General features: G+C 41.6%; 1 non-coding gene across 1 annotated transcript; it reads left to right on the top strand.

Annotated features, from left to right (window-relative positions):
* Positions 1 to 9029: 9029 nt before the first annotated feature.
* Positions 9030 to 9138, top strand: LOC136495101 (small nucleolar RNA R71). Its single transcript, XR_010768882.1, has one exon. It is a non-coding gene; the product is annotated as a small nucleolar RNA R71 (small nucleolar RNA).
* Positions 9139 to 9573: the final 435 nt, after the last annotated feature.

Here is a 9573-nt window from a genome sequence, read left to right as displayed (position 1 = left end):
AAGAGCATCTCCATGGACTATCTCATGGAGCTTCCTATCTGAAGTGTCAACCCCGAGGAGTTCTTGTAGGTGGTCATAGGACAATCGCTCTGGCCGACTATGGAGCATAAAAGCAATGTAGTCATGCTTCAGATGAATCCACACTGTTGCATAGAACTGACACACCTAGCTTATCACAATTCAATCAACCTCACTAAAATGGTGAATAAAGCCTAGGAACCGCTAAAAGAGGTGCCAGATGGGTATACTAGCTGCTCTCTCAAGCTCATCCCAACCAAGTATCCTTTGGTCTGCTAATCTCATCACCTCTAGCATGGTAGCTCCTAAAGAAACTCTCCTGAGTCATAGTCTAGAACTGTGATTTTGTGCTAGGCTCTTTGACTAGTGGAAACCAGAACTCAATATCACAAAACCTGATGCTCTGTATCTTGTTTGAGCCGTAATACCAAAAGTCATAGAACTGAACCACTGCTTTCTTTCTCTCAATATTATTGCTCCTTGTAGTACCATTGGCAAACATCAAACCTCCTCGACTGCTCCTCGTACCACCATTGGCAGACATCAAATTACCTCATTGACTACTCCTCGTACCACCAATTGTGGCACACATCAAGTTACCTCCTCGACTGCTCCTCGTACCACAAATTGTTGCACGCATCAAACCTCCATGAGTGCAAGCATGCATGCCCCCATGAGTAGCTATAGATTTGATCCAGGAAGGTGTAAAGCGACTAGTTTGATTTTTGGAGTGGAACTCGGTCATTTGCTGTAGTTGTTCCTTAGTGAGCTCCTCCTCCCTAAGTTCCATTTTAGCACTCACCTCATGCTACTGCTATCGGCGGGCCCTTCAAGTCTACGTGTGAGAATTCCTAGACTCTAGAGCTAGCATAGCTTTGGTTGCTTCTTCTTCTGCTTCTTGGATACTATCCGCCTTCCTCTGCCTCTTCTTGGGCTATGGTGGTGCTTGTTCCTCTGCTTCTGGGGCACTGCGAGCCTTCCTCTGGCTCTTTCTAGGTTATGGTGGTGCCTGTTCCTCTGCTTCTTAGAGAATGGTTGCCTGCCACTGTCTCTTTCTGTGATGTGGTAGTTCTGTTCGCTTTGATTTAACTCGCACCATCTGTAATAATTAGAAAAAATTACGCACGTGTTTCATCAAACACCATAAATTCATGAAGAAAAATAGAGGAGATTGCAGACGGCCTCACTGTCAAGGAGAGAAGGCGATCTGGACCAGCTTGCTCCCTGGAGGAGTGGTGCACTGATAGACAATGGTGTAGTAGATCCCTGTAGTGCAGAAGGATCTAGGCAAGAGGTTTTGGTGTGCGGGGGAGATGGGGGTGGGGGGAGGGGTGAGGGGTAGGTGGCGTAGGGTGGGTGGTGCCAAACAGGGCAAGCGGTAATGGAAATGGCGCACAAAAGAGGAAAAGATGGGTACTGAGAGAATGCCTTTAGCAGCAAACTGTCCCACATGCCACGTAATTGCATCACCGACACATAAACGCTCTCAAGAGTCGCCGTCCACCGAAACTTGTGGGATCCACCGAAACTTGGGGGATTAATATTGGTGATCTGATGGTTAATACACATTAGTGTATGACTATATATATATCATCACCATTCGTCATATAAAATTTGGTCTCTGCTCACTAGACGCTAGACGGGGCGGCGATCTGCCCGTGCGAAAATTTGATTTCGGGCAAAAATGAAATCCCCGCGCCCAATAGTGCCGCCAACACAAACTAAAAATTAGATCTCTCTATTTGCCATCCTCATGGAAAATTGGTTTACCACACCATCGATTTTAGATAAGGGTATTTGTGGTATTGTGATGGCCACATAAAAGCGCAAGGAGTTGTCGTCGCCGCCTCTATCTCCATTCTCTAGCCAGACTAGACGCACTGTCTCTCCTCTTGCTCCAAATCCTAGCCCCCTCTGCCACCCCAGTCAGAACCCTAGCTAGGTGGATTAGCATAGCAGCTTGACTCCCTCTCCACTCTCCAACCAGACCCTCTCTCATACCTTTCTGAACCCTAGACAAAGCCGAAGCTGGATCCAAATCCAATCCCCTTCATTGACAGCAGGTCCGCTGATGGCGGTTCAAAGCTGAAGCTAGATCCAAATCTGATCCCCTTCATTGACAGTAGGTCCACTAACGATGGAAGGACCACCGTCAGTGGTGGTACATACATGCCGGATATGAACCCCCTATGTCGACACCTGTTCTGACCATGCCCCAGCGTCAACATTGACGACAGCCGCACTAGATCTGCTACCCTTCTTCGACGTCGGCCACACCACTTCTGCGACTAGGATGACAAGAGGGTGGTGCCGACGATGCAACATAGCCAAGAATAGGAAGAGGTACCCAAATTCCTATTATAATGCATGATGTATTCTAGTGATTGAATCAGGGACATGTACATATATAGTGATGGGGTTACATGTTTCTTAGTTTATTGTAGTTCACATTTGCTTTATTCGAGTATAATAGCTTTCGTATAAGTTGTAGTTCACATGTGCTTTATTCAAGTAATGGCTTCTATATAAGCTATAGTTTAGGTGCCTAATTTGCATGCTCCAGCTCTGTTTTGTTGACATTCGGTACATGGTTAACTTAATAAATGCCTTTGTGATCTACATGTTGACATCCAGAATATCTCCCTAAAGCAGTGGAGCATTTTTAGGGATATGGTGATACAGATACAGATTTAGAAGAGCCAGTACCCCTTGCAATTGAGGTGCTTGTTCTATCTGGTCATGTTGGGATGGGAGGGTTATGGTTTAGCTAGCAGTGTAATTCAATTCTTTGCTGTGTGGATTGCAATGCAATTTTTACATGCTTGCCGCTTAAGTTTGTTTCTCCAATTTTAGAGTGTGGGTTGAACAAGCCATAGAGAAGTTCCTGCTAGTAGAGCAAAAGGTAGCACTGATATGGGTCCTAGGGGATGGCAATCCAAGAGAGTGAAGCCAACTAGTCCAACAGAGTTGCAGCATCTTGTAGTTCCAACTAGGTCCAAAAGTCAGCACGCACAAGGCAAACAAAGCCTAATGAGGGACTGGTCATGTGAAGATGACCTTAGCCATGCCAAAGAGGAGACTCCACCTCCCCACCCATGGAATGACCAAACTTGCAAAGGTTGGCACTACCTTAGACATGTCTATAAATCAAGTCACACTATTTGATATCCATGTTACTTTTCTAACAATCTGAATGTATGCAAACTGTGTAGTACCATTGAAGAGAAGAGCGAGGAAGTCGAGGCAAGCAACTAAGGGGGTTGGGCTTCACAAAACCACCCAATCAATGGGAACAAGGATGCCCATCTTAGTTGTCAAGGGGAACAGAAGGTGACATGATCCATTGCAAGCTACCAAGTTTGCCTCAGAGGCATGTGTAGTAGTTAGGTCTCAAGTACCAATTTTCCCACATGGGAAACATTACAAGCGACGGATCAAACATCTCAATGGATTTGTGGCCAAGCTATTTGTAAGTATGTATATCCTCTATTGACATTCAACTCTACCTTGAGCAACTTAGTAATGGATTTAATTTGCATTCACACTTCTATAGTTGAGGTTGGCCATGATGACAATGATGAAGAAACAAAAGAAGCAGGCACAAGTGTATTCTAGAATATTATACGACAGACACGGTATAGGTTCAAGCGATCTTACATCAATGGCATCCCCGCTGTTGAAATCAGAAAGACCTCTCCTATGCCTTGCATGAATGACACACAGTGGTGTGCACTTGTCCACATGTGGTTATGTTCCAAGAACAAGATGTGTATGTGTGTGTGAACTCATTTATTTCTTGTCTAGTCTTTATGTGGTCTACTTGTACTGTAGTCTAACATAATTTTGGTTGTAGGTAGTATCGGAGCAGAACATGCAAAACCGTGCAAAAGTCAAGTGCCACCGGGTCACCAGATTTCGCTCCTATATTGCCCACCTGCAAGCATATGTAAGTGATGGTTGTGTTACTCTTTTTATATCAAATACGCAATGTCTTTTGTATCAATAGAATGGCATGTTCGATTTTAACAGAAGGACAAAAATAGGAAGGACGCTGGACATGATCAAGAAGTGCTCATTGAAGATCATGATCGACCTCATGAAGATGTTGATGCAGTGGGAATCTTCAACAACTTCCATACCAGTAGCAACATGGGACTGAGCGATGCTGTAAGAGAAGCTATGGTAAGTACCTTCATTTGCTTTCCTTGAAATCTGCTAAAGCCATTGGCATAAAAGAAGGAAAAGTAGGAGGAGCCTAAAGTGGCACCATCATTTTGAAGTTGTAATATTACAATAGTTAATATGCTACCTATGCATTGTGCTTATGAATCTCTATCGGTAGTAGGTTGAGGAAGACCAATGCATTAGTTGTAATGAAATAATCTCTTGGTTCTGCAATTTAAGTCCTCTTCCTAATGTTTACTAATTGGTTTTCATAGGAAGCTATGGAAACTATACGAGCATAACCTGTTGCTAATGATGTTTCCAAGGTCCTCTCCCACGCCAGTTGCAACACCTTTTCTTTGAAGAATGCTGGTATCAGGACAAGCTGCTCCAGACTTCAGGAATAGCTTGTTGCTCATCTAGAAAGTTCAGCTGTCCTTGCTAAACAAGTGGATCAACTAAAGAGGAAGGCAGAAAACACTGATAGGGAGTTTGAGGAGTTCAAGAAATAGCAACAGGAGGAGTATAATAAGGTTCGTGAGCATATCATGCTCTTAAGTGCTGGTAACTCTCAGTCTTGTTGATGTAGTGAACATGTGGTTTGTTTGCTATTTTGATGTGAAATTTTGGCGGCTTGATATGTGAACTCTGTTAATGGTTTGCTACTGAGCTGAACTGCTATTATTTGATTTAGGTTCAATATAATTATGCATGTAGTCATTTTGTGCAGCAGTGTAGATCTAAAATCATTTTTTCTTATGTAATGATTGGTGTGCATGTGGTAGATCCAGCACAGGCATGTTGTTAAATCAAAATCTGACACATGGACAAACCAATGAATGACATGTGTAAGAGCCAGGATAGAACACGTCGGCCAATACAAACAAAATACATTGTACAAATTCATCCTTCCATGTGGTTGAATCAGAAAAAGACATGTGGGTAGCTCGGATCACGACACGTGTCCCAATAAAATACTAACATACGGATGTACAGAATCATGACACGTGGTCGAGTAAAAGAAAGAGACGCAGGGCATTGTGGTCACGCCACATGGACCAATAAAAATATGACACATGACCCAACCGCAACATGACACGTGTGCCAATAGAAAACCAACATGTGGAACAACATGGTCCTGACATGTTGTCCAGTAAGAACCTAAAATGTGCAAGAACCAGAGATGGCCACATTGTGCAATAAGAAGGTGACACATACCCGAACCATCTCCAATGCAACTGGCTATAACATGTACACATGGAAAGCACCTCCAACGAAAGCACCCGCTAGCATGGCTGCCCCTACCATGCATGCCAAAGCAGTTCTATAATGGTCAGTTTTCATCATAGATCTATCCACATCTATGATGAATTTATAGAATTGTCATGGAATTTCAAGAATGACACGACTTCTATGTCAAACCGTTTTTCATCATAAATTCATCATAAAACTAAAATTATGATGAATTTGGCTCCTTCAGTGATGAAAGCTTGAATAAACTCAATGTAAAACAAGCAGCATATATGTAGAAGTTTTCCTAGTCTAATCATATATGGCTCTGGTTGGAATTCAATCTTTGTCATACAGGAGCTCATCAGGAAGCATTTTTATGTTTTTTTTGAAAAGGCAAATCTCCAGAACTTTAGTATCACTTGGAACAAGATAAACAATAGCTCAGACCTTCTCATATCTTATCTGTCAATTACCTAGACTTAGATCAATCATATGCTTCCCACGAGTTTCAAATTTAGAGTAAATTCTTATATCAAAACAGTCGTATCTAAAAGTCGGGAGAATTCAAGGCTGAAAACTATGTACTTGAAAGGAATTACAACAGAGCAACTATTTATTATTTCCATTGAAGAGATTATCCTCAGAGTCCTTTTATTTATTCAGCTCTTAAAAATCAAACTTTAAAGAAATCTAGACATACTCTTTTTATTTTGTTTTCTCACTTTTAAGATCACACCTTATTAAATATATAGCTAGCTAAGATAAATTTTTATTTTGCTTTTAGTTATACATCTTTTTTAACTAGTATATAACAAACTCACTAATAGTGAAACCAAAGGAAAAATAATACTTATCTAGATACATGGGGGATGCTCCTCCCCCGAGCTGGATGTTGTCGTGGTCAAATGTTGAAGTTAAGTGATCCTTCTTAGAGCAGATTTGCCAGTAGATGTCTTTGTCGTCCATCAGGAAGTTGGGTTTCTCTCAGAGGGTGCACTCTTGGTGAAATGAGATGAAGTCGACTAGGTGAACTTGCTCTTGATCTCATTTATATCATCCTGCAAAATACTAACAAGAACACCAAAACTCGTGGAACAGATTAGGATAAGGGGTTAGCGGTCAACCGTTCAAAGATTAGTTGTTCTTGAGGTTAGAAATATTTTTGTTTTGGTAGTTTTTTTGCAGGATGTTTACCTAATATATTTTTTTTTGAATTTTCTCATTTATGATATGTAGAACAGAAAAATATGTATGCATGGTATTTTTAATTTTATGCCACCATAGTAAATATTCTTACGGGTTTTTACACTCCGTAGAAGTATTCATATGGGGCTTAAGGTTTTTATAATGCAATGATAAAATGCAGTCATGAAACTTTTTATCTTTCTTTTCTAAATGCAATGCTAATGCAACAAAGTAAATATGCTAAAGTAATTCATGCAATGCAAAAAATTGAATATGGATAACTACCGATGTTACCTCCCGGCAAGGGTTTGGAATTTTAAGTCCTCCAAACAAGACTTGGCTAGAGAAGAGTCCTTCATTCTTTGGGTGCATCATTTGGTCTTGGAGATGGAGACCTTGATGGTTGCACCTCTTGTGATGTTGACACAGACGATGTCACCTTTTCCTTCCATACCTACTTGGGTTGCAGACTTGACTTTGGTGGAGTAGGTTTATCTTTCACAACTTCTTTAGGTTCTTCATCTTCTTCCCATCCACTCTTTGGGAGTTGACTCTCTTGGCATCAGGATGATCGACATCTCCTCCTAGAGCAGGTCTTCTTGGGCTATTCATAAGTGGTATAACTATTGAAATAGTAGCGTACCTTCTCTTTGGGGAATTGGAAGTGGACTTCTCCAGATCCGATGTAGATGATTGCGTTGGTGGTATTGTGGAATGGTCTTCCAAGGATGATGGGTGTGTTGACTTCTTCACCCATGTCTAGAACCATGAAGTCGGCAGGGGCATAGTGATCATGTATTCTTACCATGACACCTATCGCTATTCCCTCCGGAAATCAGATTGATTAGTCCACCATCTGCAATTGTATATATGTAGGGAACAAAGGTTCATCACCAAATAAGTATTCATACATTACCTTGGACACTATGTTGATGCCCAACCTAATGTCATAGAAGGTCTTATGGAATATTCTTTGTCTAATGGTACACTCGATCGTGGGTACTCCTGGATCATCCTTCTTAGCAAGGATTAGTGAAGCAAGGAGGTGGTCGTACTCTGATCGGAGTGTGTTGATTATGCTAACTGATTCCTTGGGTGACTGTCTGACCTTGTTCTTCCTCCTTCTCCAGTTTTTCTTCTTCTTGGTAACCATCATTTCTTCAGGTAGGTATGCCTTTTGAGGATGACTAGGAGATTGCAAGATGCGGTTCTTGAAAGAGAACTTCTCCTTCTTGTCCTTGATTGTGAAGCAGATCTTGGCACTATCAGCGTAGATGATGGCTTTTGTGGTGCTTAGGAAAGGGTAGCCCAAGATGATGGGTGCCCTTTCATCTCCACCTATTTCCAAAACCGTAAAGTCTATGGGAGCATATGATTGTCCCACTCGAACAATGCCATCTTCTAGAATTCCCTTGGGGTAGCAAAGGGACTAATCTGCAAGTTGCATCCTCATATTTGTGTATGACAAAGTATCTCCATTAATTTTATCATAGATTACCTTAGGCATGATGCTGACACTTGCTCCGAAGTCACAGACAACTTCTTGGAAAATGTGAGGTCCAATGGTGATGGGAATGATAGGTCTTCCTAGATCGCTCTTCTTTTTAGGCAAGGTATAATCTATCCACCTCCCCATCGATGGTTGTATACAGTAGTATGCTGCATTGTGAATATTGACAAGATTTGTAGTTTCTAGATCTTTTGGTTGCCCTGAAATCTTACCTTTGTCGATCAAAGGAATAGCGACAGCTAGCTGAGCTATTTGTGATTCTATTATTTTATTAAAGCTATGCTGGTTCTTAATGGCAGAGGAGAGGTTATCCATTTTATTACTCATGTTTTATAATATTCTATCATTGAAAGGTAGTTTTCTAGATAAGCTGTCCATAATTTTAGCTTGGCCAGAAATTAATTCTCTCAAGGGTGGTTGATTGAAATTATTGTAATTATTACCTTGAGGGTTACCTTGGTAATTACCTTTGTAGTTTGGCCTTTGTTGCTGATTCCATACTTGATTCTATTGAGGACGAAAGTAGTTGTTATTGTTGACAAAGTTCACATCCTCATGGATTTTAGGGCAGTTGTTCCCTAAATGCCCAATGTTTCCACACTCCTCACATGCCATGTGGGAATCATGAATGTGAATGACTTCTTGCTTCTCATTAGCTCAGTCTTCGAGCTTCTTCATTAGTAGGTCCATCTTGGCAGACAACATGTCTACCTTCTTGAGTTGATGCATACCTCCATCTCTCTTGCAGGTCTGAAGACGTTCTTCATTCCAACCATGGTTGGAAGCCATCTTCTCCACAAGAGTTGTTGCAGCTGGTATGGTGAGTGACAGGAAAGTAGCTCTAGCAGCAGCATCCATAATCTCATGGGCACTATTGGTCAACCCATGGTAGAAAGTCTGCATGAGTAGCCAATTCTCCATCCCTTGATGAGGACATTCTGTAATGTAATCTTGGAAGCGTTCCCATGCCTTAGGGATAGATTCATCATGTTGCTGCTGACAACTTGAAATTCTCCCATGCAGAGCATTGGTCTTGCACATGGGAAAGAACTTGGCTAGGAAGGTAGTGGAGCAGTTATCCCATGTAGTGTTTCTATCTTTGTTGGTGTAGAACAACTGCTTCGCCTTCCCCAAGAGTGAGAATGGGAAGAGGCAAAGTAGTATGGTGTCTGAGACGACCCTGATTTCTGCGAAGGGAAATCCACAACGTCGAAGTGTAATAAGACCGTTGTAGATCATATTACCCAAATTCTAGTCGAATATCACATCCATACAACGATATTATCAGAGTATAAATAGTGCAGAATTACATAAATTATTACATCACCGCATTGGCGGAATCAAAAGTAGCATTCATTCAGAACAGCTTGAAGATAAGATCACCAAACTTGAGCGTAGGCATGAACCCCTTATCTGTCAAACTTCTCGGAGCTATACTCCTCAGCAGAATCTGTGTGCCAAAA

The sequence above is a fragment of the Miscanthus floridulus genome, chromosome 11 (genome assembly GCF_019320115.1).
Source record: "Miscanthus floridulus cultivar M001 chromosome 11, ASM1932011v1, whole genome shotgun sequence".
In the NCBI taxonomy this organism is placed as follows: Eukaryota; Viridiplantae; Streptophyta; class Magnoliopsida; order Poales; family Poaceae; genus Miscanthus; species Miscanthus floridulus.
This window is presented reverse-complemented; position numbering and strand designations above follow the sequence as displayed.